This window comes from Haliotis rufescens, unplaced genomic scaffold (genome assembly GCF_023055435.1).
Source record: "Haliotis rufescens isolate VD_foot unplaced genomic scaffold, xgHalRufe1.0.p SCAF_17, whole genome shotgun sequence".
In the NCBI taxonomy this organism is placed as follows: Eukaryota; Metazoa; Mollusca; class Gastropoda; order Lepetellida; family Haliotidae; genus Haliotis; species Haliotis rufescens.
Window position 1 is genome coordinate 7,545,653 of NW_025963857.1, and position 24,704 is coordinate 7,570,356.

The 24,704-nt window shown below is 41.1% G+C and overlaps 1 long non-coding RNA gene across 1 annotated transcript; it reads right to left on the reverse strand.

The window, feature by feature from the left end:
• Positions 1–609: 609 nt before the first annotated feature.
• Positions 610–4,956, reverse strand: LOC124136084. The gene is made up of 2 exons (XR_006861303.2): positions 4,884–4,956; positions 610–3,122 (listed from the first exon to the last, which is right to left on the reverse strand). It is a non-coding gene; the product is annotated as an uncharacterized LOC124136084 (long non-coding RNA).
• Positions 4,957–24,704: the final 19,748 nt, after the last annotated feature.

The window sequence follows — 24,704 nt, forward strand, 5'->3', positions numbered from 1 at the left end:
TCGGCGTTATTGATCCCCTCATCTCACTGTAGTACTCAACCCTTTCTCGGGAGACCCGTGAAGATCCCGGGGTAGAATAGGTCTTCAGCAACCCATACTTGCCGTAAAAGGCGACTAACGGAATCGGGTGGTCAAGCTCGCTGACTTGGTTGATACATGTCATCGATCCCAATTGCGTGGATCGATGTTCATGATATTAATCACTGGATTGTCTGGTCCAGACTCGATTATTTACAGACCGCTGTCATATAGCTGGAATACTGCTGAGTGCGGCGTTAAACAACAAACGAACCAACGAACGAACCTTTCTCGGGCGACGGAATAGGCTAGTGATTAAAGCGTTACCTCGTCACATCCAAGGTCCGGGTTCGAGTCTCAACAAGATAGAATGCGTCAACCCCTTGAATGGTGTCACCGAACAGCTGGAATATTGCTGAATGTGATGTAAAACCTCACTTACTCTGCATGTTGTGTAGCCTAAGTATCAGTTGGGGAATATACGGTACGTATTCTTTAGATGTCAATTTTCTGTAACGTCGCGACTTCTCTATTGTGAGTGTGTCGAGCCTCTACCAGCATCCGGTAGCTATACAAAGACAAGACCTTGGAAACTGATTGACAAGATGTTTTCTTGAACAGTTTATTGTAAAGTGCTGTACAAATAGAAAGAGTGAGATGGAGTATTAGGACATCTAATTAATGAACGCTGGGTGTGAGTCTGTCATGTTGGACTCCCAGTCGGAATATTTCAGCCAGTGTCGGGTTGCGTGTTGCTATGTCTTCTTTAAAGGGAACCAGAACATCTGCTGCACATATACATGCTTCAGGCGTTATTGAACCCCGGTCCTACCCGAGGGACCGATCATTTATTTTTTTCGTCGTTGACAAATATTTTTGATTTTTAACTCATCAGAAACTTTTGTTGATACTGGGTCAGTGTTTTAAGGAAACCATGCAATTTTATAATATGTTAGAACTGAAATACCATCCCAGCAAAAAAACACCTTCGACCAGATTATATTGACCGGTCCCTCATTGACTGGGAACACATAGATTTCATTCAAAATACCGCTTTTCAAAGTGTGTTTTTTTCATTTCATAACAAGACTTACTCACACTCAGTTCCTATAATACTGTATGAGATTGTAACTGAGTTAACAGCTGACGTACACAACAAAAGAGATGACGTCAGAGGGGCACACGTATTAGCACTTTCACATTTATGAAAGGAGAGGTGGACTTTTGGGTGGCTGGCCCCAGTAAAAAAATTAGATAGATATAATAAATGCAATTCAACCTGCAATTTGCAGTAAAAAGAACGATATACAAATATTTACATATCAAATGTACATTATATACATGGTGGCTATAAACGACAATGTAGATTGTTAACTTCCTGTTCTTACAGTTACAACCTACTGCTCTACATTTTCAAATATCCTTCATATTTGGCAATTATATCTAAATTATGTTTCATAAAGTAAATGCATAAAAACATACCAATACATTTCAAAACACTAAATTCAATAAATCCCCGTTCATTTAAAGTTCTGGAACCAACGAAAACAGGTACCGTAGTTCGAAACAGTTGTCAATAAGATAGCACATATTATTATTTAAGATTATTTCGAGATAAACAAAGAGTATTATACCACATTATCCACGATTCCGTAGATATGAAGTCACGTCGTTTTAAATGATGTTTCGGATTAAAGGGATTCAAATTAACGAGGTGTCATTGTATTTTTTCATCAACTCATATAAACATGCACTTCACGAACTTTTGTCTGTTCAGCAAATCAGATTATGTCATGTCAATTGTACACGTTATGATGACACTACGAACATAAACTTGATAATATTTCAGGGATTAGTTGTATAAGAAATGAAACAACATTCGTTACCTCATGATCATCTGGAAGAACAAAGTCGAAATTGATATGAAATAAATAATATATATATGTATATATTACTCGTATTATACTTTTTGACAACGAAACATATATTGAGCTTGTCAAAGGGGCATCACTTTAGAAACACAAAACTTTAACAGACAAAACGACGCAACAAACAAGAACATTAAAACAACAACAGATGAACGTTCATTGCATCCATAACTGTAAAGCAAGTATAGAAATAGAAGATTTGGGGAAAATAACAAAAATACTAAACAACGATTGTGGCTTTACTATAGCGTAAAGAGTACGGTGTTTATTCCGGCACTTTAATATACAGTGAAGTCTTGTTTACTCGAAGTCCTAGAGACAAGCGTAGTGCGGATAATTAAATTGTTTAAACAATATGTTCAAGGAATTCGAGTTAACCAGGTTTCACTGTATACGGTCCCATTCTGAGGTCTTCAGTCGCCTTACACATGAAGACATTCTGCAAGGAATGCGGGTATTCTAGCATACTCAGATATACAGTTCTTGTTTTCAGGAAAATGGAAATTTGTATATCCAATGAAGAAATATATCTAATGACGACAAATATAGAGATATCTCGCTCCATTCGTTCTAAACACTGGCGTCTTCATGTCTGTCGTGTGGATGATAAGCGCCTCTGACATGATCAGGAATAGAAAACATTTAAGTGTGAGAGCTTTAGTTTAATTATGTTGAACTATGGGTCTAAGACCTCTCAGTTTGCCATGAATAAACAATATGTTTGAATTCAGTGCTTTAGCCGGTTTAACACTTGCTTTGAAATCTAGTTCATCAAGATGACGGATTGACGGCCTGATGGGGCCTAAAGTGATGCAGGTCGTAGATGGGTACCAGTACGTGAGACCTGCAAGTGTGGATAAGGTGCTGACAGACCAGGGGCGAATCTTAGAATCGAACCCGAGACCAGCGGATCCTGACAGCTATACGGAATGCAACTCTGCGCAGCGATGTGGGGACTGGAACGCACAGGCTCCCATACTTACTGAAGGTTCTATTTTGATATTCCTTTTCACGAAAAGCAGAAAGAATTTATTTAAAAAAAAGATATTTCACAGACTCAACGTATCAGCTACACATTGTTCTAAATACATTGCTGCTGCAGATATTTTTCTGATTGTAAGTAGCAACTGGTTCACGAGCCTTGAAGAGGTGGAATGGGTCTGTTATCTCATTCAGCTGAAACAAGACAGACGAAACTAATTACATTGCTTCTGGTCCTGGGAAGGATCTGTCAACGAAAATGCAACAAAACAAATAATTACTAACATCTCGTCTCTGAAATTTATACAAGAAATAGTTTTAAAATTATCATAATAAAATATAACAAGAGTCATCGGAAGATGACAAATCCCCCTGACCCCACAAATTTGAAAGAACGAATCATCTGACTGGTAATTTAAGTCCAACTTGATGAGAGAATTTCTATCTCATCTGCGTGTCCGTATACAAGAGCAGTTATTGAGCTATCAAAACAACACCATGGACTTGGGATTCGGAACTTTGTATTTCTATGTTAGGTGCACACCACTATGAACAGCGTCAAAATCAAACGTGTCATACCAAAAGACGTTAAACGATGGTACTTCTTATCCTGACATGGCGCTCGGTAATAAGGGGATAAAACAAGGACTTGTCGGATCCCATTTCACCTCACCTCACCATGAATAATTCACCTTCTCGTGTTCACCTTACAGGTTCTTAAAGTCCAGATTTATGTAGAAGCGAACCAATCGGTATAGGAACAAATGTCTTGAGAGGAGTGGAATTCTTCCAAAGTCACTTGGCATTTGTGTACGAAGAATGTAAAAACACGGGTATTTGAATACGAGAACGGCTGTAAATTAATCAGTGCCTACTAGACAACACACGTTAATGACACAGCCTGGGGATATATATATACCAGCAGAGGCGAGATATAATGGTGTGCCGTTCAACAACATAGAGAGGGCACAGGTGACCCAGTCGTCTAAGGCGCCGCGATTCGCTGTGCAGAGTTGCGTCCTTGGGCACACCAGAAACCTATGATTGTGGGTTCGAATCCCGGTTCGCCCCGATTAGGTTTCTAGGTTTGTCAGCACCATACCCGTGCTCGTCGGTTTCACCGAAGTGGTAAACGTCTGAGACCTGCATTACTTCGGGCTTTCCTCCCACAATAAGCTGACACGCCGCGATATAACTGTACTACTGTTAAAAGCGGCGTTAACCCCAACTCACTCACTCACTCAACAACATAGATTATCTACACAAATCCGTCTAACTGAACGTGTTGGAAGTTGGGCGTTCTGCTGTTTCCTTGGCTGGGCTATTCTGCATTGTGTTCATCTTCCCAAGGCAAGAGAGTTAAAAATGTAAAAGTCCAGTTTCCACCCTTGTCGAACTAGGCTGGGCTCGCTTGTAGCGACACCAGTGGCTATTTCGAGTCATGTGCCTTCTATGTCCCTCCTAATGACCAATCAGATTCCACCTCTCATATCACTTGCTTTACTTCAAACAAAATGGCGGCGCGCCTAGTCAAGGCGGTCTGATCGATAATCAAGATCTATATTGTGATAAAAGGGGTTTTACTTTCCGAAGTGCATGAAATCACGAGAGCGCCTTGTTGAAAACATGAAAAGATTTTTAAAGATATCTGTTGACGCCGAGTTGGCGGTACACATGCTTTGCAAATCAGGCAGTTTACGAAGCGGATGTCGATTTCGTTACGCGATTTTGATGGACTCGTTGGTCCAGCCAAAATATAACTCCATAAATCAAGCCAAGTTCACCAATCGTGGAAACTGGACTTTTCCAGTCAGTTAACTCCCTTGCCTCGGGAAGATGCTCCGTGTTACGATTCTCATACAGGTGCAAGTCTCTGTCGCGTACATGTGTAGGACAAGTACAAGCAATCACACACCCCAGCTGAGACATAACGGTAGTATTACATCTACTACCTACGTCTGTTCCTTCCGAGCCCGTGCCAGTCCCGACAGCTCCACTGAATAACGCCACTCCGACTCCATTTCTGAAACAATTAGAAAGAACAATTAAACCCTTTGCTTCAATGCGACCTTTGTGCATTCTCTCAGTCTGTAAAGCATGGATCGTTGCTTTAAAGAAGATTGGACTTTTTTCAATATCACTATGTTCCAAAAAAAACCTTCCTGTCAGCGTTATCGCCCGTTGCGCTTGAGATACATACAGGAGATATATCTCAACGTGATTATCTTCGCTAACAGCATGCTCATGTAGGCATTGCATTCAAGACAAACGCACTTTGGAAATGTATCAATTCCACTGAAAAGAAGCCAATGTCGATGTAACAGTTTGTCACAGTGACTGGTTGCTCACGTCAGGTCAACAACTGTAACCAATCTGTTTCTGCTCCATCCATTAAGGCTTTGTTTGTTTGTTTGTTTGTAGTTTAACGCCGCGCCCAGCAATATTCCAGCTATATGACGGCGGTCTGTAAATAATCGAGTCTGGACCAGACAATCCAGTGTTTGATATCATGAGCATCGATCCACGCAAATGGTATACGATGACATGCATCAACCAAGTCATCGAGTCTGACCACCCGATCCCGTTAGTCGCCTTTTATGGCAAGCATGGCTTGCTGAAGACCTATTCTACCCCGGATCTTCACGAGTCCCATCAATGCAACACGTGGCTCTGTCTGGGTTATCGGATCGTTTTAAGCACGTACAAGCGACACCGAGACGCCATGACCCGCGTAGGGTTCGTAGAGAATTTTACCCTCCTACTTTAGATATCAAATATATCAACACGAGACGATAAAGAATTATAAACTTTTAAATTTGTATCGGCTGGTGTTAATGTGTTTCATATCAGAAGCCGCGATGGCGAAATTTTATTTTTATCATCCAGAAGCATTATTCAAGCTTTTCCAAGCGATACCTCCTCAGGAAGATGGTTTTGGGCGATAACGATGTATCTGCTATCCAAAGTGGTTAGGTGAAATATGGTAAAAATTATTGCAGTTATATAGCGGCGTGCATGCACGTGTGTGTGTGTGTGTGTGTGTGTGTGTGTGTGTGTGTGTGTGTGTGTGTGTGTGTGTGTGTGTGAGATTGTAATTGTTCGAACTACTGCTAGTTCTATTGTGCTGGCCCACAGAGATGCCATGTCGCAGTCAAACATGGATACCTTGTTTTGTCCCCTCAGTGCCGAGCGTCAGGCAGGGTAACAACAAGCACCATCGTTTAACGTCGTGTGGTATGACGCGGCCGGGGATCGAACCGCCGACCTTCCGCTCTCCGAGTAGACACTGTAGCCACTACACCACGGAGGCGGTCCGAGTGTGGAAGCCAGTTGACTGTAGTTTTACGCCGCTGTAACATTCCGTAAATATCACAGACGGGAGGACTACAAGAATGAGATTCACTCGTTGTACCAACGTGGGAATCGAACCGGGTCCTCTCTGTGACAGGTGAACGCTTTAACCACAAAGCTACCCTGCCGTTTGAGACCATATACTGTTCTGGGGTACAAAAAGAGAATAACGAGCACAACTTGGATTCCGTAAATCGCCCCATTAACACATTTCCACGTACTCCTCTCTAATGGCACTTAAAGTCTATGAATGAGTACTTTCTTTGCTTTGCTCCGGGAATAGTAGGCCGAATAAGGTTAACTACCGAAACGCTAACATATACACCCTTACAACGTTAACACTGTATTGATTATAGACGTCATAAACAAATATTCTTATTTTATTTCATTTTGAAGTGCTTGGTGCCTCACGTGTATGCTAGTCAAGTGGGTGATGCGTTCGATACGGTAATATTGACAATGAGTGAATGTTGTTTAACGCCACGTCAGCAATAATCCACCATATAAGTAATATAACGAAAATACCCTGTAATTCATGGTGGGCAGGACGTAGTCCAAAAACTCTCAAGAATCAGGCTTGTGTGTGTTTCTGTGTGTGTGTGTGTTTCTGTGTGTGTGTGTGTTTCTGTGTGTGTGTTTCTGTGTGTGTGTGTGTGTGTGTGTGTGTGTGTGTGTGTGTGTGTGTGTGTGTGTGTGTGTGTGTGTGTGTGTGTGTGTGTGTGAGAAACTGAAATACCACGATTCAGATTAACATGGATACCAAACTCGGACAAAGCATCCTGACTCCGAGCCCACCGTCTCTCGGAATGACGCGACCAGGGAATCGAACCACCGACCTTACGTTCCCCGGGTGGACGATCTATCCACTAGACCACGGTGGCGATCTTTAACAAGAGACCTGTGCAGTGTTCCCAGGAAGATATGCCATGTTCATTCATGGTCGACTCGGATAAAAAAGACCCCAGTCCATCAAAGTATGATACAGATTATAAAATGTTGTTTTCACGCTGAGCACACCAGACTAGCCTGTCTCCTAGATCCAAGAGAATAAATTAAAAAACTAATCCAACTGACGTCTAGATCATTTGGCAAGTCTAGATTGCCTCAGCTCTGAAATTAAGCTTTGTTCTGGGCTACATTCGGATTATTTTGTTTGTAGACATATCGATATATCTTTTAAATGAGGTAACTTTAAATGTTAGTGTGACCTAAGACGGGCAGATGCTCACGTTCTAGATTCAAAAGCTACCCTTGAAATTGATGAACTCGACATATGATAGATACACTTTGCTATTTTAAGCAAACAATATAAGCAAAGTACGCGTTTTGAAATAAAAAAAGCGACAAAACGCTTTCCATAATTATAAGAGTTATCCATTCTTCAATTCCAACTGTACTGAACAAAAACGTTAGGAATCATGAATAGTCTTGGGGATATTTGTACACTAATAAAGGTTCACAAACTTTCCATGATCCGTAACTTTTTGTGTTCAGTATATACCATGATCATGCGTATTGGAGTCACCATCAAACAGTCATGATACCAGATGATCGTGAAAATACACAAAGAATACACTGACCAAGTCAAACACTTAACGTTTACATAAACTATGCCTGCAACTAAAAGCATCTTACTTTTACCAGGTCATTTAATCCAAAGCAAGCGCTTGAGGTACGTCTTTTATATAAGCAACTAATTTTAAACCCGAATCGTGCATGTGTGACCTATGTAAACACCTGCTACATCTAAAGCCATCTTTGAACCGGGGATTTACAGTAAGCATGTTCCATCCACAGAGCTACGCCTGATCCAAGGTAAATATATCTGTCAACACTAGATACGTGATCTGCAGTGCCCTGTGCTCTACCCATCAGGGCGGGTGCTACCATGCAATGTGAATCACTGGCTACACAGCGGACACCAGGTGCTCACGATGAAGGAGAACATGTCACTCCCATCTGGAGGAAACGTTTGTCATGTTGACAGCTTCATTTGAACAATATCACTGTAGAAAGTTAAATGAACCCGTTCACCTATGATCAAGTCTTTGATGCCAACTCCTTCAACGCATCATATCATTTCAACAGAAACATCGTATGGTCCCGACAATTTTTTAAATCGATAATACTTGTAATAACTGTAATGTCGATACTATGCTGAACTACGGGTAACTAGATGCGTTTTTATGAGGTGAGGTGAAATTGGTTTTAACGTCACGTCCAAGATTATTGCACTTATATAGCGACCTGCATGTACGTGTGTGTGTTTGTGTGGCTGCTTGTACTAGTCCGGACTGATGCCGATTTATAGTGCTGGCCCACTGAGATACCACGCCGCAGTTAATACCCCACTCAGACAAAGTATACTGACTCCGAACCGACCAGTCCTTGTTTTAGCCCCCTAATGCCGAGCGTCAGACAGGGTATCAACAAGTACCATCTTTTAACCGTTACGTATTTTGGTATGACGCGGCCGAGGATCGAACCCAGGACCTTCTGCTCTCCGGGCGGACGCTCTACCATTAGACCACGATGGCGCTCTCGTTTTTTATGATACCCGGTGTCTTCGAGCTAACGAGGTGTAAGTGTATTCTGTTCGCATTAAAAAAATTAAGTTGAATTTCGTTGAATCGTCAGAAAAACAAAAAAACCCTAATTTAATAACATATTTTTACGTGCGCGTATCTGCTTGTACTTGTCCCGAATAATTTCGGTTTCATAGTGCTAGCCCAGCGATACCATGTCGCAGTTTAACATGAATACCCCACTCAGACACAGTATGCTGACTCCGAGCCGATCAGTCCTTGTTTTAGTCCCAAGCGCCAGACAGGGAAACAACAATTACCACCTTTCAACGACTTTCGGTATGACGCGGGCGGGGATCGACCCACCGACCTTCCACTCTCCGCCAGACCCTCTATCCACTACACTAATACCCCGTTCACATGCACAACATTTACTAACGTAAGCAATTTTGCACATGTGTAACTATACATACGTGCGTATATGTAAATTTGCTATGCGTTCACATGAAAAGCATCTTAGGTGTGTAAATAAAGTATGTAAATTGTGTAAGGCACACATATTCGTCAGTCTGTTCACGACTTTCAACACAAAACAGGTTGTTTTCCAATCAAAGTTGAAAGGGAAGAGGTGAGGTGAAGTGAAATGGGGTTTAACGTCGCGTCCAAGATTATTGCACTTATATAGCGACGTGCATGCACGTGTGTGTGAGTGGCTGCTTGTACTAGTCCGGACTGATGCCGATTTATAGTGCTAGCACACTGAGATTCCATGCCGCAGTTTAACATGGAGACCCCACTCAGACACAGTATACTGACTCCGAGCCCACCAGTCCTTGTTTTAGCCCCTTAATGCCGAGCGCCAGACTGGGTAACAACAAGTACCATCTTTTAACGTCTTTTGGTATGACGCGGCCGGTGATCGAACCCCGGACCTTCCGTTCTCCGGGCGGACGCTCTACCACTAGACCACGGAGGCGGTCGAAAGAGAAGATAATTACTGCACCGAAAATTTTCGCGAGAGGAAACAAGTGTTTGATTTAATTTGTACACAAAGTTTTGACTCCTTTAAACCAAAAGAACAAACCGTCTGCTCAACTTTGTATATACGCATAAAAGTTGGCAATTGTTGACAATTTGTTTGGTGTTGCCAAAAGAACAGACATTAATTAGATCATCCTCTAATTACGTTGACATAAACGTTCACATTGCAACATATACTCAGAGTACAAATGTACACGTACATTTGCACCTACTCCAGACGTGATGCAAATTTGCTCCTGGTGTAAATATGCACACATGAGTAAACGCGTTCACATGACAAGTATACTCACGTATGTTTTTCTACACACGTATGCACATATACCAACATATGTATAGAGGCGCATGTGAACGGGGTATAAGGATCCCGCTGTGGTAAACCCGACACATTGCCAACATCAGAACTGGCTCTCTGACAAGATCCTGCTTGTTGACAAAGTAAGGTACACATGTATTTCTCGTGCAATGGTGGAAGAAGAGTGTTACTGTTGATTTAATACACTTACAACACGGTGTGACGACTACACTAGCACTGCGGCAGTGTGTCGAGAGTTATTTACATTGGCATGGGACAGGTTTCTGTGAATGATTCCTCCATTCTGCCTGTGTTACCACTTCTGCCATGCTCTGGGTTCACCTGATTGCTGGGGTGGTTCAAAGTACTCATGGAAATGAAAAAACCCTGTTTTGCTGGATTTAATAATCGACACAAAGCATTACGTAGATGTAAATACGAAATAACAATACAACTGGAAAAGTACTAGTCTCGATTTGCTAGTTTTACCTCAGTGCTCAATACAAAATGTACTTTACAGGAGGTAATTTGTAGGCACTTTCAACATTCAAAAATAAAACTAAGTCCAAATTGACATGGCAGAAACAGGCTATAGGCATTATGCAAATTAGCCTGGAAAAAAAGTTATCAAAACAACAATGAAAATAACAGCTATGTTTATGTTCATAATAATAATGACATGTAAGTTGTTGTTTGAGAAGGGATTATGTTACTTTTACGTTCTGATATTTTGACGATGATTCACTATCCCACAATGCCACTCACAAATCACTAACCACTGACAAATCACATGCACGTAGGTTTCAAGCACCTGTTTTCACCTGTCGTCAAGGTGTCATAGGTCATGGACATTCACCTTGAACTACTAACACCTGGTTTTGCTCAGTTTCACAATAACCTGTTTTGTTCATATTTTTACACACTTTTACGTGTAAAAAGACATAAAAACCTTTGATACGCTGTATTTGTGCCAAGGCCCAATTAGTACTAATTGAGTTTTTTGAATATTTATATATTTTGTATATTAACTGCATTTCTTTAAAATCTGAGATCGAAAAAACAGGTTTTTTTCATTTCCGTGAGTACTTTTTTTAGTGATGCAGATCGGGTAACAATGTGACAGACAGGTTTCTCAACAGACGCCCACGTCACATCTCGTTTACCGAAGTGTATTTAGAAAAAACATGAGTGAGTGAGTGAGTGAGTGAGTGAGTGAGGTTTCTAGCCGCTTTTAGCAATAGTCCAGCAATATCACGACGGGAACAACTGAAATTGGCTTCACACATTGTTCACATGTGGGGAATCGAACCCGGGTCTTCGGCATGACGAGCGAGCACTTTAACCACAAGGCTCACTCCACTGTTCCAGACAAAACACAAGAACCTCTATTCAACAGATTCCATTCGATGGGCGAAAAACAAAAAGTGACGAAAATGATACCAACGGACCACTGATGACACCAGGTGTTCGAAAAAAGGCTAAGCATGTCCTGTTCTACAAGTTTGTTTGTTTGTTTGTTTAACACCGCACTCAGCAATATTCCAGCTATGTGACGGCGGTCTGTAAATTATCGAGTCTGGACCAGACAATCCAGTGATTGACATCATGAGCATCGATCAACGCAACTGGGGTCGATGACATGCGTCAACCAAGTCAGCGAGCCTGACCGCCCGATCCCGTTAGTCGTCTCTTTATCACAAGCATTGTCGCCTTTTGAGTATTTGATCACATGTAAATCTAACCGGATCTGGTGGTCAGGCTCATTGACCTGGTTGATGCATGTCATCGACCCCAATTGCGTGGATCGATGCTCATGATATTAATGACATGCATTAACCAAGTCATCGAGTCTGACCACACGATACCGTTAGTCGCCTCTTACATTGGTTGGTTTGTTGTTTTACGCCGCACTCAGCAATATTTCAGCTATATGACGGCGGTCTGTAAATAATCGAGTCTGGACCAGACAATCCAGTGATTGACATTATGAGCATCGATCCACGCAATTGTAATCGATGACATGCATCAACCAAGTCAGCGAGCCCGACCACCCGATCCCGTTAGTCGCCTTTTACGACAAGCATAGTCACCTTTTACGGCAAGCATGGTTGCGGGAGAAATATTCTACCCCGGATCTTTAAGGGTCCATAGGCAAATCATATCAATCACTGGATTGTCGGGTCCAGATTCGATTATTTACAGACCGTCATATAGCTGGAATATTGCTGAGTGCGGCGTTAAACAACAAACAAACAAGCAAGCTTATGGGCTCCATCTCATATTCCCCAAATTATTAACCTTCTTGCTGTTTTTAACACTAAACTATCCGTGCTCCTTGGCTGCTAAACGGTGTTTGACCTTGAAATAAAAAAAAGGTCTACACAAGACATGAACTGGTTTACTCGTACAGTTCATATACTGCCGGGCGTTGTAGAGATACGTACGATAAGCTTGCATGCTTCAATGACGGCATACCTCTTGGAATGTTTCTGTTGGTTCACCGACTGCAGGAAGAGTTTGTGTGTAGCGTGTGTATGCCTGTGCTTGTTCTGTTCTTGCGGTGAGATCAACTGACTGAGTGGGGTTTAACGCCGCTTTGAACAGCATATCATGGCGTGTCACCTTAACGTGGGAGGAAAGTCCGAAGCGATGTAGGTCTTAGACGTTTATTACTTCGGTGGTTTGGTAGTGACAAACCTGTCTCAGGTAATCGGGGCGAACCAGGATTCGAACCCACGACCATAGGCGTGTCAGCTTAATGTGGGAGGAAAGCCCGAAGTGATGCAGGTCTCAGACGTTTACCGCATCGTTGAAACCCACGAGCACGAGTATGGTGCTAACAAACCTAGAAACATAATCGGCATTCGAACCCACAATCAGGTTTCTGGCGTGCCCAAAGGAAGTCGACTCTGCACAGCGAATCGCGGCGCCTTAGACAACTGGGCCACCCATGTCCCCTCATCCTGCAGTGAAAGTGATGAACCTCACCTACTTCAAGAATGTAGAGACCCGTGAAGATCCAGGGTAGAATAGGTCTTCAGCAACCCATGCTTGACGTAAAAGGCGATTATGCTTGTCGTAAAAGGCGACTAACGGGATCGGGTGGTCCGACTCGCTGTCTTGGTCGAAGCATGTCATCGATCCCAATTGCGTGGATCGATGATCGTGATATTAATCACTGGATTGTCTGATCCAGACTCGATTATTTACAGACCGCCGTCATATAGCTGGAATATTGCCGAGTGCGGCGTAAAACAACCAACCAACCAAATCAAGAATGAAGACTTACATGTGCGTGTCTCTGTACAACGGACACTAGTAGCAGTAGTCAAGGGTCCTCGTTGTGTTTTACTGCTGTGTTTCTTGCACAGCGAATAAGCAGTATTTAGGGAAACCGACTTGATTGTGGGGAAAGAGGAAATATGTTGATTATAGTTGTTTGTTGTTTAACGCCGCACTCAGTAATATTCCAGCTATATGGCGGCCTATAATAAGACCTACCCCGGATCTTCACGGGTCGAACCCATAAGCACGAGTCTTGACCAAGGATGTATTTGTTGTTTCAAGCAGTACACAGTCTTAAGATTAGACTTGCACAAGTCTCCAAGGCAATAGTTATTAGTTTAAATCATAATTTCTAGATTTCTAAATATAAATTATAAGAACAAGTTGTCCCTATAAAAGACTGGCGTCGTTAGATCTGTCCGCTTATCTAGACTTGCCAATTATAAAGATAGAATTGCTATACATCCATGGACTTATCTTTCAGTACAACCTTGGAGCAAGGCTATTTTTCGACCATAGGACGCAACTCTACACAGCGAATTGTGGCGCCTTAGACGACTGGGCCACCCGTGCCCCTATCACTTTGATAAAACCAACAAGCAAGCACAAATGATCATAGTCTTGGCGAACCAAGCACAACTCAAAACGAAGCAATCCTGTCAACATGTCATTTGAAAATATTTAAAAAGGGTTTGAGAAAGCATTCATACTTTGCAATATGTATGCATGTTTCTCTAATTCTGTATGTTTTTGTAAAAACAATAATTTCATAAATAAAAGGATAGCGATCTGTTGTGAAAATAACCCTTCTCTTCCGGTGATAACTATATGTTCAAGGTCATACGAACGTAACTCCTTTCTCAATTCCCCTGTGTTATCTTTATAATACTCTGGAGCAAGCAATGGTTTGTTGATGCAATCTTCACGCTACGACTGCTCCAGGTGAACTGGAGTAGTCACTTCCCATCCTAGAAACCAGGAACCGGCGAACACAACGTAGGAGGGATGGAGGTGTATGGGTTCATAACCTCATGTGAAAGGTGATCTGCACGTGTTTGCACAGCTTGCCGTCTGCTCACAGCTGCAGAAACGCGACAGCAACACGCATCCTCAGCCTGGTTCCCTGGGTATGCTGCGCTGGCGCAGTGTAGCGCCAGCGCAGCATACCCAGGGAACCAGGCTGCACGGGGTCACCTGTCTACTTACAGTCAACACACAGTAATGTGTGTGCAAACAGGTCTTCACGGGGATTCGTGAATGTGTGTAATAAGTGCATTCTGTTTAGTCACGCGAAGTCTGAATGCAAAGATTATTATGATGTAGACATCTTGCTGAGAGAGAAGAATTTAGTTGATGCCTAGCGCTACAGAACCGTAGGGGGTAGAAGAGAACAAACGCGTGCCATGTCATGAGCAATCCTTGTTTGTTTATTCGTGAAATAACCCCCTGTAGTGTTCATTAACGTATTGGGATGGGATAACTTGTTGAGATGGGCTATGGGTTTGTTTATTTGTTTAACGCCGCAGTCATATTCTAGTTATATGACGGCCGTGTGTAAACAAGTCTGGGCCAGGAACACCCTCGCTGTCGGATTACGATGACACGTAACTCCCCGAGTCTGTACGACCTGACCCGTGAAGATCTGGGGTAGAATAGGTCTTCAGCAACCCATGCTTGCCGTAAAAGGCGACTATGCTTGTCGTAAAAGGCGACTCACGGGATCGGGTGGTCAGGCTCGCTGACTTGGTTGATGCATGTCATCGTACCCCAATAGCATGGATCGATCCTCATGATGTCAATTACTGGATTGTCTGGTCCAGACTCGATTATTTACAGACCGCCGTCATATAGCTTGAATATTGCTGACTGCGGCGTTAAACAACAAACAAACAAACAAACTGTACGACCTGCTTAGGTTGTTGGGGACTTGCTCTAACTCTGAATCCCCACTGCATAGTCGAAACCGGTAATACCCTATTCGGTTGTAGCGGGTCCCCAACCGATAAACTAGACTCTAAGGCAAAAGCCTTTGTTTGTTTGTTTGTTTGTTTGTTTGTTGAACGCCGCACTCAACATTCCAGCTACATGACGGCGGTCTGTAAATAATCGAGACTCGGCAATCTTTCGGTACAAATGAAACCACTTAGAAAGTCACACAAGGATAGCAGGGTGCCGTTTTAATGCTCACTTTGTATAACAGAGAGTCACACCTGATAGTTCCCATTTTCGTTTGTTTGTTTGTTGTTTAACGCCGCACTCAGCAATGTTCCTGCTATATGATGGCGGTCTGTAAATAATGGAGTCTGAACCAGACAATCCAGTGATTAATATATGTAACGATCCACAGCGAGACGCTATCAATCAAGTCAAACACCGAGCCTGACCACCCGATCCATTTAGTCGCCTCTTAAGACAAACACAGGTTGTGAGGGACCAGTTCTAATCCGGAATCCCTACGGGGGTTCCCCTTTCAAACTGCTGTAATGGCGAATTGATATATAAGTCACGTCAAGTGTATTGCTCTGGTCATCGACCCAAAACTGTAAATATATAAGAGCACACTAATTCCCATTAACATAGCGCATATCAAGAAAACATTCCCCTTAAAAAAACCAACCCATGTGCATACTGAATTGCAAATGAAAGGGTAATAACAATGCATTTCAAACTAAACAAAACAATTGCAGGGAATACATTTAATATTATTTTTTGAATTGGTTTAAGCCTATTAGGTCCATCTTCAGCAAAAGATAACGCCAATCACTGTCAAATCCAGGTTAGTGAGTGAGTATGGTTTTACGCCGGATCGGGTGGTCTGGCTCGCTGACTTGGTTGATGCAATCGTATCCCATTTGCGTTGATCGGTGCTCATGATATCACTCACTGGATTATCTGGTTCAGACTTGATTATTTACAGACCGCCGTCATACAGCTGGAATATTTCTGATAGCGGTGTAAAACAACAAACACGTCCAAGAAGAAAGATAAATATTGTCAAGAAAACTAAGTGAAAAGACCGGATAGCCTGGAGCTAATCATTCAACGATGGGTGAATGGTTAAGTGAAGAGACAAATAATTATTCCTTTGTGTTGAAATGACACAGGGTGTGCAGGCAATTTGTCAAAATCATTCCAAAGACATTTTGCACCCAGTGAACCGACGAGCCAACATACTTTTTGCGCCAAAAAATGACTTATTAGACCGATGTTTCCTGCATTAAACTTGTCAGTTAAAAACATACGATTTCATCACTATGTATTTTACCTCATGTTGCAAGACATTCCCCACACGCCATCGCAGAGAGCATGCACATCAAACTTTATTAAAGTGGCAGTCGGTGTCTACATATTCTGTAAGACACATATTTACAACTTTCTCTAAACTTCTTCCGTGGTGTGGGAAGATCACAGACAAGACGCGAGATTTGTTGCCAGACACGAGTTGATCGTTTCTTGTTGTATGCATGCGGCACTCGCACGATCTTCTCGCTTGTTACTGTCATTATGTCTAGACTGTTCGGCACGTGCTGCTCGCGGTAAGTGCAACACGGATGTGCCGGCTGCACTTCAGCAATATATATGGAGGCATGCACGCCTCTCAGCCGTTATATTCTGACAACACCTTTCATGTTTCCCAACAATGGTAGACCATGCTATAGAGGTGAACGACTGAACGTATTTCAAATGTTACAAAACATGTCCCGCGATGCAATTATTGCCAGATAACGATGATATACTGATAGGCGTTTCAAGTGGACTGGAAAGTACATCTCGTTGATGTAACGTGTTTACTGATATTGGAGGTTTTCCAAACATTGCGGGTGCTACGCCTACACATATAAATACAACCAACACAATATTGTCTCAATGATTCGCGTTCTGTTCATCAGCTGTTGAGTAAACAAAACGAAGTCGCTTATAAACTCGCTTAAGAAATATATAAATTACATTAATTATGTTGTTTGTTGTTTAACGCCGCACCCAGCAATATTCCAGCTGTATGACGGCGGTCTGTTAATAATAGAGTCTGGACCAGACAATCCAGTGATTGACATCATGAGCGTAGATCCACGTATTAGGATCGATGACATGTATCAACCAAGTCAGCAAGCCTGACCACCCGATGCCGTTAGTCGCCTCTTACGACAAGCATAGTCGCCTTTTACGGCAAGAATGGGTTGCTTGAGACTTATTCTACCCTGGATCTTCACGGGAACACTAAATCATGTATGATCGTATATTATAACTAAAACGTAATAGTAAAATGGTGTAGTTAATAATGATAGTTAATATTACTCCTCTCCCGAATAATGTTATCTCCAAATAAGGACCTGAGTGAATGTTGTTTAACGCCGAAGTGAGAGACTATGTCAGCATCACAGCATCTTCCCGAGGCAAGAGAGTTAACTGACTATAAAAGACCAGTTTCCACCCTTGCAGAACTAGGTTGGAATTATGGAGTTAAATTTTGGCTGGACTAACGAGTCCATAGTCCAATCAAAATCGCGTAACGAAATTGACATCGGTTCGTCAACTGCCGTGCAGATTTCGGTCGACTGCAGGATTTGTAAAGCATGTGTACCGTCAACTCCGCGTCAAGAGATAGTTTCCAATTACTTTCATGTTTCTAATCAAGGTGTTCATGTGATTTGATGCACTTAGCGAAGTAAGACCCGTCTTTCTACAACATAAATTTTGATTATCAATCTGATCGTCTTGACGCAAATGCAAGTGGTAGAGAGGTGGATTCTGATTGGCCAATAAGAGGGACATAGAAGGGACGTAACTCGTAATAGCCACCGGTTGCGCTACGATCGAGCCCTGAAATTCAAGCCAAGTTCGGCAAGGGTGGGAACTGGACTTTCATTGCCTGTTAACTCCCTTGCCTCGGGAAGATGGCAAGTAACCTGTAAATATTCGACTGGACCAGACAAACCAGTGACTTAATGCACAGGCATTTTCCGATATAGGGGTCCGATGACACGCAATCCGCCAAGTAACGGAGGCTGACCTTCAAAAACCCATTTCTGTCGGCTTTTGCGACAGTCATGAAGTAGCAGGGACCTGTTCCAACAGGGTTGTCGAAACAGTTGTACGATTAATATTATTCCCTCTACCCCCAATAAGGTAACCTCGAATTTACTCGACGGTTTATTTGTTTAACTTCTTTGATAGGCATTTAGAAGTTGGCATCTAGATAGGCATTTCACTTGCTTGATAACGGTGTTAGAACCTACACCGAAACGTCGCTCTTAATTGTAATAAAGAATAAAGAAGTTGTTCATCCATAAATTCTTATCCTTACTTGGTTTATTTGTTTGTTTGTTATATACCGCACTCAGCAATATCCAAGCTATATGACGGCGGTTTGTAAATAATCGAGTCTGGATAAGACAATCTAGTGATTGACATCATGAGCATCGACCTGCGCCATCGGAAAACGATGAAATGCATCAACCAAGTCAGCGAGCCTGATGACCCGATCCCGTAAGTTGCCTCTCACGACACACATGTGTTGCTGAAGATTTTAGATTAAAAGGTCAGTGTACGCACTAGGTATCTCCATCTCCACAACGTGCTTCAATGTACCATCTAATTACAGACATACTTCATATCTGACGAGCTTCAATGTACCCTCTATTTACAGACATACTTCATATCTGACGAGCTTCAATGTACCCTCTAATTACAGACATACTTCATATCTGACGAGCTTCAATGTACCCTCTATTTACAGACATACTTCATATCTGACGAGCTTCAATGTACCATCTAATTACAGACATACTTCATATCTGACGAGCTTCAATGTACCATCTATTTACAGACATACTTCATATCTGACGAGCTTCAATGTACCATCTATTTACAGACATACTTCATATCTGACGAGCTTCAATGTACCATCTATTTACAGACATACTTCATATCTGACGAGCTTCAATATACCATCTATACACAGACATACTTCATATCTGACGAGCTTCAATGTACCATCTATTTACAGACATACTTCATATCTGACGAGCTTCAATGTACCCTCTATACACAGACATACTTCATATCTGACAAGCTTCAATGTACCCTCTACAGACAGACATACTTCATATCTGACGAGCTTCAATGTACCATCTATTTACAGACATACTTCATATCTGACAAGCTTCAATGTACCCTCTATACACAGACATACTTCATATCTGACGAGCTTCAATGTGCCATCTAATTACAGACATACTTCATACCTGACAAGCTTCAATGTACCCTCTATACACAGACATACTTCATATCTGACGAGCTTCAATGTACCATCTATTTACAGACATACTTCATATCTGACAAGCTTCAATGTACCCTCTACAGACAGACATACTTCATATCTGACAAGCTTCAATGTGCCATCTATACACAGACATACTTCATATCTGACGAGCTTCAATGTACCCTCTATACACAGACATACTTCATATCTGACGAGCTTCAATGTACCATCTATTTACAGACATACTTCATATCTGACAAGCTTCAATGTACCCTCTACAGACAGACATACTTCATATCTGACAAGCTTCAATGTACCCTCTATACACAGACATACTTCATATCTGAAAAGCTTCAATGTACCCTCTATACACAGACATACTTCATATCTGACGAGCTTCAATGTGCCATCTATTAACAGACATACTTCATATCTGACAAGCTTCAATGTACCCTCTACAGACAGACATACTTCATATCTGACAAGCTTCAATGTACCCTCTATACACAGACATACTTCATATCTGACAAGCTTCAATGTACCCTCTATACACAGACATACTTCATATCTGACGAGCTTCAATGTACCCTCTATACACAGACATACTTCATATCTGACGAGTTTCAATGTACCATCTATTTACAGACATACTTCATACCTGACATGCTTCAATGTACCCTCTATACGCAGACATACTTCATATCTGACGAGTTTCAATGTACCATCTATTTACAGACATACTTCATACCTGACATGCTTCAATGTACCCTCTATACGCAGACATACTTCATATCTGACGAGTTTCAATGTACCATCTATTTACAGACATACTTCATACCTGACTTGCTTCAATGTACCCTCTATACGCAGACATACTTCATATCTGACGAGTTTCAATGTACCATCTATTTACAGACATACTTCATACCTGACTTGCTTCAATGTACCCCCTATACGCAGACATACTTCATATCTGACGAGTTTCAATGTACCATCTATTTACAGACATACTTCATATCTGACGAATTCCAATGTACCATCCATACACAGACATACTTCATATCTGACGAGCTTCAATGTATCATCATAGGGGCGGTCGGGTAGCCCAGTAGTTAAAGCGTTCGCTCGTCACGCCGAAGACCCGGGTTCGATTCCTGACATGGGTACAATGTGCGAAGCCCATTTCTGGTGTCCCCCGCCGTGATATTGCTGGAATATTGCTAAAAGCGGCGTAAAACCATACTCAGTCAGTCAGTCAGTCAATGTATCATCTGTTCACAGACATACTTCATATCTGACGAGCTGCAATGTGCCATCTATTTACAGATATACTTCATACCTGACAAGCTTCAATGTACCATCCATACACAGACATACTTCATATCTGACGAGTTCCAATGTACCATCTATTTACAGACAAACTTCATATCTGACGAATTCCAATGTACCATCCATACACAGACATACTTCATATCTGACGAGCTCCAATGTACCATCTATTTACAGACATACTTCATATCTGACGAATTCCAATGTACCATCTATACACAGACATACTTCATATCTGACGAGCTCCAATGTACCATCTATTTACAGACATACTTCATATCTGACGAATTCCAATGTACCATCTATACACAGACATACTTCATATCTGACGAGCTTCAATGTATAAATCTGTTTACAGACATACTTCATATCTGACGAATTCAAATGTACCATCTATACACAGACATACTTCATATCTGACGAATTCCAATGTACCATCTATTTACAGACATACTTCATATCTGACGAATTCCAATGTACCATCTATACACAGACATACTTCATATCTGACGAGTTCCAATGTACCATCATGATACGATGATTGTCATATTTATTTAGTTCTTATTTATCAGATATTCACAGACATAATGTACCATCTATTCACAGACATACGTCATATCTGGCGAGCCTCAACGTACAATCTATTCAGACATACGTCATATTGGACGAGCTTCAATGAACCATCTATTCATAGACATACTTCATTTATGACGAGCTTCAACGTACCATCTATTCAGACATACGTCATATCTGACTAGCTTCAATGTATCATGTATTCACAGACATACATCATATCTGACGAGCTTCAACGTACCATCTATTCACAGACATACGTCATATCTGACGAGATTCAATGTACCATCTATTCAGACATACATCAAATCTGACGAGCCTCAATGTATAAATCTGTTTACAGACATACTTCATATCTGATGAATTCCAATGTACCATCTATACACAGACATACTTCATATCTGACGAGCTCCAATGTACCATCTATTTACAGACATACTTCATATCTGACGAATTCCAATGTACCATCTATACACAGACATACTTCATATCTGACGAGCTTCAATATACCATCTGTTTACAGACATACTTCATATCTGACAAGTTCAAATGTACCATCTGTTTAGAGACATACTTCATATCTGACGAGTTCCAATGTACCATCTATTTACAGACATACTTCATATCTGACGAGTTCCAATGTACCATCTATTTACAGACATACTTCATATCTGACGAGTTCCAATGTACCATCTATTTACAGACATACTTCATATCTGACGAATTCCAATGTACCATCTATACACAGACATACTTCATATCTGACGAGTTCCAATGTACCATCTATTTACAGACATACTTCATATCTGACGAATTCCAATGTACCATCTATACACAGACATACTTCATATCTGACGAATTCCAATGTACCATCTATTTACAGACATACTTCATATCTGACACATTGCAATGTACCATCTATACACAGACATACTTCATATCTGACAGCCTTCAATGTACCATCTATTCACAGACATACTTCATATCTCACACATTCCAATGTATCATCTATACACAGACATATGTCATATCTGACGGGCTTCAATGTACCATCTATTTACAGACATACTTCATACTTGATGAGCTTCAATGTACCATCTATTCACAGACATACTTCATATCTGACCCGCTTCAATGTACCATCTATTTACAGACATACTTCATATCTGACACATTCCAGTGTACCATCTATACACAGACATACTTCAAATCTGACGAGCTTCAATGTGCCATCTATTCACAGACATACTTCATATCTGACGAATTCCAATGTACCATCTATACACAGACATACTTCATATCTGACACATTCCAATGTACCATCTATACACAGACATACTTCATATCTGACGAATTCAAATGTACCATCTATTCACAGACATACTTCATATCTGACACATTCCAATGTACCATCTATAAACAGACATACGTCATATCTGACGAGCTTCAATGTACCATCTATTTACAGACATACTTCATATCTGACGTGCTTCAATGTACCATCTATTTACAGACATACTTCATATCTGACGAGCTTCAATGTACCATCTATTTACAGACATACTTCATATGTGACGTGCTTCAATGTACCATCTATTCACAGACATACTTCATATCTGATGAGTTCCAATGTACCATCTATTTACAGACATACTTCATATCTGACGAATTCCAACGTACCATCTATTTACAGACATACTTCAAATCTGACGAATTCCAATGAACCATCTATACACAGAAATACTTCATATCTGACGAGCTTCAATGTACCATCTATTTACAGACATACTTCATATCTTACGTGCTTCAATGTACCATCTATTTACAGACATACTTCATATCTGACGTGCTTCAATGTACCATCTATTTACAGACATACTTCATATCTGACGTGCTCCAATGTACCATCTATACACAGACATACTTCATATCTGACGAATTCCAATATACCATCTATTCACAGACATACTTCATATCTGACACATTCCAATGTACCATCTATACACAGACATACGTCATATCTGACGAGCTTCAATGTACCATCTATTTACAGACATACTTCATATCTGACGTGCTTCAATGTACCATCTATTTACAGACATACTTCATTTCTGACGTGCTTCAATGTACCATCTATTCACAGACATACTTCATATCTGACGTGCTTCAATGTACCATCTATTTACAGACATACTTCATATGTGACGTGCTTCAATGTACCATCTTTTCACAGACATACTTCATATCTGACGAATTCAAATGTACCATCTATTTACAGACATACTTCATATCTGACGAATTCCAACGTACCATCTATTTACAGACATACTTCATATCTGACGAGTTCCAATGTACCATCTATTTACAGACACACTTCATATCTGACGAATTCCAATGTACCATCTATACACAGACATACTTCATATCTGACGAATTCCAATGTACCATCTATACACAGAAATACTTCATATCTGACGAGCTTCAATGTACCATCTATTTACAGACAAACTTCATATCTGACGAGTTCCAATGTACCATCTATTTACAGACATACTTCATATCTGACGAATTCCAATGTACCATCTATACACAGACATACTTCATATCTGACGAATTCCAATGTACCATCTATACACAGACATACTTCATATCTGACGAATTCCAGTGTACAATCTATTCACAGATACCTGTCTTATCTGACAATCTTCAACGAACCATCTATCAACAGACATACGTCATATCCATTGAGCCTCAATGTACCATCATAATACGATGATTGTCATATTTATTTAGTTCTAATTTATCAGATATTCACAGACATAATGTACCATCTATTGACAGACATACGTCATATCTGGCGAGCCTCAACGTACAATCTATTCAGACATATGTCATATCGGACGAGCTTCAATGAACCATCTATTCATAGACATACTTCATTTATGACGAGCTTCAACGTACCATCTATTCAGACATACGTCATATCTGACTAGCTTCAATGGATCATGTATTCACAGACATACTTCATATCTGACGAGATTCAATGTACCTTTTATTCAGACATACATCATATCTGACGAGCTTCAATTTATCATGTATTCACAGACATGTCATATCTG